The sequence below is a fragment of the Cyprinodon tularosa genome, unplaced genomic scaffold (assembly GCF_016077235.1).
Source record: "Cyprinodon tularosa strain WSP-4 unplaced genomic scaffold, ASM1607723v1 ctg81, whole genome shotgun sequence".
Taxonomy (NCBI): domain Eukaryota; kingdom Metazoa; phylum Chordata; class Actinopteri; order Cyprinodontiformes; family Cyprinodontidae; genus Cyprinodon; species Cyprinodon tularosa.
The window spans coordinates 500,829-506,025 of NW_024039574.1; positions in this window are offsets into that span (position 1 = coordinate 500,829).

Genomic DNA, 5,197 nt, shown 5'->3' on the forward strand with positions numbered 1-5,197 from the left:
ATGTTCCTTTTAGTTGCCTATTTGTTTAAAATATGAAATCCCCCCAGTTATGCAAAAACTGATGTTAGAAACTCATCATTTTGGTGACAGTGTGCTGTGCTGATCTTACTGTAGAAAGCAAAATTAAATGCCGCAGCTTCTAAAGAGTAATCATTATACACTCCTTAAAAAGCAATGCTTTAAGGAAAGTTTTTGTGGGAGAACTAATCATAGTATTTTAGATTTCAAGTTGCTTCAAATGGATGATATTTTATCGTCATGATCTTGTTTCTGCTGAGGTGTTAAAAATTTAAACTGTGATTCAAATCTGTTAGACCATGGACTTTCTGATTTTTAAGAGACTTTCAACTGCTTTTAAAGGATAAGGAACATGCAGTTTTTATACATTTCTGCTCAACATATGTCTGCATTTTGAATTAATAAAAATAAAAAAGTAATACAATAGCATTGTTGTATTAATATAAAACAAAATAAAGAAAATAAAACCAGTATTCCTTGCACTTTTATTCACTCCCCACAATGAGATTAGCTGCAGCATACTGATTTAAACATTGCAGATAAAGTGAAGTAAAAACTAATAAAATATTTCAGCTGAGCACTTTTAGATACAAGTTTGTAACATTATTTGGGAATATAAGTTTTGTTTTATAGTTCCAACAGAGAAAATAACTTATAATAATTTAGTTTTTTCAGTCTGATTCAGGAAAAACTAAATCTTATTTTAGAAGGATATCGACTATAATCACAGGCTTGAAACATTTCAATTATTGATAATAATAGAACAATAGAATATCATTTTTTTTAGGAAAAGAGTTTGGAAATTGCTGCCTTCAGAGATAGAGTTTTCTTATGTTTAGTAAATTGGCAAACCATATCATGGCATCTCTGTTTTGTTGATTTAAACGTCTCATGTGTTCAAAAGTACTTAAAAATCAAATCCATCAAATCTTCCACGAAGGCCTCTGAGTTTTTCTTTAGAATATTAGTGAAAATCGTAAAAACATTATGAACTCAGCTTAGCGGAGAATCCCAGTCAGGGATAAAGTTGATGAGAACTTCAAAGGAGAGTTAGGATATACAACCAAATGCCAAATTTGAGACATTTTGCAGAGCAATGTTCAATTCACCATCTGCAAAATTCAAGATTCCCAACCTAAAAATCCGTATATATATATATATATATATATATATATATATATATATATATATATATATATATATATATATATATATATATATCCGTAAATATCGTGTATAACCTGGAGAAGCAGAAGAAATGACTTACAGTAAGAACAGAAAGGGGGAAAAAAAGACAGAAATTTGGACAAATATGTTACTTCAGAGTTACACAGCCTTGGTAGGAAATCTAATAGATATATTGATAGATAGGCTTAATTTTAGAGTCATGGTCCAGTAAATATATAAAATAAGAATAAAACAATAAAAGTAAAAAAGAATAATTGAATCAAATTAGACTTAAATACAGGGCAAATCAGCTAATTAAAACTGTTAGAGGCTAAAAAAGACTGAGGAGTGGAAAAGATGTACAGTTTCCAGAATGACAGCACTCCTAAATATACAGTCAGAGCTATAATGAAATGATTAAATTAAAGCATTTACACATCTTAGAACTGGAATAGACCCAAAACCAACTGGAAATGTGAGGCAAGACTTAAACCCTAGTATTTACGAATACTCTCCATCCAATCTGGGCTAGACCTACGGTACATTCTAAGAAAGATGGATAAATTATACATTTCTTTATGTGCAAAGCTGGCAGAAAGATACTCTAAAACACTCGGAGCTACTCAAGTTCTTACTCCTTAAGATAATTAGAAAAAGGGCTGCTGATAAGATTATGTCTGTGGTGAAAGAGTGAAATTCATGAATAGAAAGCTAAAGGGGAAGGAAAGTACAGCTTTACTTGAGGGCCCATCTCCTCAGATAGCATCTCCTAACTTAGCATTAGTGTCTTGAAGATAGCCAGGGTTCTGGTAGGTAGATTATTCTACATTCAAGAAACAACACATGGAAACATCTTGATCGCCTTCTGCAGAATATGCTTCCCTACATATTTTTAGTCAACCTCCTTGTTTGTTGTTGTCTTTGGTTTAGCAACATGCAGAGAGCAGCTTTTCTTTTTGTCAACCATCATCGTGTGAGATCTGAGCCCTGCCCACAATGTCATGCTTTTTATTGCGGCTTCACAAGGAGGTGATATACCACAGAGCAGTGTGCTGAGAGACTCATGCAATCATTAGATTAACAACACAGACATAAAACACTTCTGAGCAAGTGGTGGGCACAAGTGCAAGCTCTGCTCTGCATAGAAATGTGTTTCATAAGGCAAATGAAATGAGGTAGGGTCTAAATAAAGGAATAATCTCATGCACCAGTGCACTAACTGACCCCCAGAGAAAGGGTAATGTTGTGTATCCTAGCAGCAACACTCAGGTCTACTTTACATCATCTGACTTGCTGAAATCTGAAAGGTAAAACTTTGCATTTGCATAATTGTGGTATTTCTGTCGAAGTACTTTAATATAAATATTTTATTAATATTAGTAGAAATATTTTATTCTTTTTTTTTCTTTGGTTACAGCACAAGGGCACAAAAAACCACCATAGAATTGTATCTATAGTCATTTTAAAGTATGGGGTGTTCTAAGGCAACCTGTAATTTGATATTCAATATTTATGCTAGCAATACTTATACATTCCAGTGATATAAATAAACCAACACAGAAAAAATTGTATTTTAAACTTTTTTGTAAAAATCACATAAACTATCTTAGTGCCTGAAGAGGGGAATAAATAATGACACCCACACAAATATATTTGTTAATCGTTGCTTACTGAAACATTTGCAAACACTATCATTGCTGATTTTTAAGTTGTCTTAACTTGTTTAAGCTTTAGATTTTTAATTTGGGTGCCTCTGAGCATTGAAGGCTATTGTTGCTGTTTGGTCATTAACCATGCTAATAATTTTGGATATTGAAGACCAATGTCTTGGCTGCATGGTGACTCAGTGGGTAGCGCTCTTGCCTTGCAGTAAGAAGGTTGTGGGTTTAATTACTGGCCTCGGGTCTTTCTGCATGGATTTTGCATGTTCTCCCTGTTCATGCCCTTGTTTTCTGCAGGTACTCTGGCTTCCTCCCACAGTCCAAAAACATGACTGTTGGGTTAATTGGCTTCTCTACTTTGTAGAGTGTGTGTGTGCATGGTTGTGTGTCTTTGTATTGCCTTTTGGTAGACTTGCGACCTGTCCAGGGTGTACCCCTCCTCTCGCTCATAGACTGCCAGAGATAGTCACCTTCCCCACTGCAACCCTGACAAGGACTAATGGTGAGAAGATGGATGGATGGGATCAATGTCCATACTGATATTAACTGTTATAATTGGTGTAAGAGGATGCAGTTTTTCCTCTTCTGTTGGACTCTCCTCTTCAATTTCTGCAAACCCCATTCTCGTAAGACACTCTGACAGGGACATGCTATCCTGCCCCCCCACTGTGGGACAATGTAGCTGCTTCATGTTTTTGTTATCCGCTTTTAAGGGCTGATCCTGCTGCTTATCAAACAATATTGTGTGCACAACCATCAATTTTATAATTATCCAACAAGACAGGCTGCTCATTTTTAATTACCTTTGCACAGAACTACTTGTTTTCAATATCACATCAGATATCCTGGTGCAAAATCTTGGAACAAATTAATACATATGGTTGCAACACTGATAACATTGTCTGGATATAGGCATGGCCTAAAGTTATAGCTCTTGCATGAACATTTGCTGGGTTTGCTGCAATTGACTGGCTCTGTAATGTTTTGTGACTCTTGTGTATTACAGTGGATTTTTTGTTGTCGTTTTTACTCGGGGTGGGATGTTGATAAGCTTCATTGGCTTCTGCCCCTCCCTTTTATATTTTTTGTTTTTATTGTATCTTTTTAAAATACATATACTTTTAAGATGATTTTTCTTGTTCAAATTAGTAAATCAAAATTCCAGGCCATACACATCAAAGAAACCCCATGAATAAAAAACATTCAGGCCAAAGAATCAAAAATCTGCAGACTGATCAAAGTCTAAGTGGATCTGGTGGCTAACACTGTAGTCAAATATCTGCAAAAACAGACCAATCTGCAACATTTTTCTCTAAGTTTACAGGAATCTTTGAGATGCCTGAGACTAGAGTGAAGCAGCTGCAGGCCTTTACAGTTGTGTAAGACAAGCTAACAAGATATGTTAGATGTATGCCATGCTGACCAGTTTTGATCCTTTGTTTATAAAGGTAAAACAAAATTGACTTCACAAATGGTTTAAATAGTAATATAACTCATATGCTAATCACATTTGATTACTAAAATATGACCAATCCTTTTAGAGAGTCCCCTTGTTTCTGCTAGCTATAGGCTTAATTAAAAAGGGTTAAGACCAATTCATTGATTTCTGATGAAGCAAATCATTTAATAAAATATAATTTTACCAAATGAAGTTTAATTTATCTCCTAGATTTACATTGCCAATTGAACAAATTCCAATTGCCTTAAATTAATTAAAAGCTAAAGACTTGATTACAACCTCTTTAACATAAAACTTGGTTCTCAAACCGATAATCCATGCTGAACTGTGATATAGAATAGAAAATAAAATCCCTTTATTGTCCAACAATGGGGAAATTGTGGTGTAAAGGCTGATTTTGGTGATATCATTGCGTAACTGTATTGTTTATGGTTTTCAAACATGTTTTCCTTCTTTGAGTACCTTCTTAGCTTAGTTTAGTTGAGTTTTTTAGTTTGGACTTCAGGCTTGGGGCTGAATAATTTTAGCTAATAAAGTCCTACATTTTGAAGTTATTCTACATATGTACAGAGTTATCTGTTTGACCATGATTAACACATTCTATGAAATTAAATGTGTTGTTATATCAACGTGTCTTCTCACACCTGAATATTATCTGATTAAAAACATATCTACCACCTTTATATATATATATATATATATATATATATATATATATATATATATATATATATATATATATATATATATATATATATATATATATATATATATATATATATATATATATATATAGCTTTTTCTATGTGTTTCTTTATTGATTCTTTATAAAAATTTCAGCTGGCAGTTGCAGGCTCTGCCCATAAATAACCAGTACTGAAATGATCAGAGA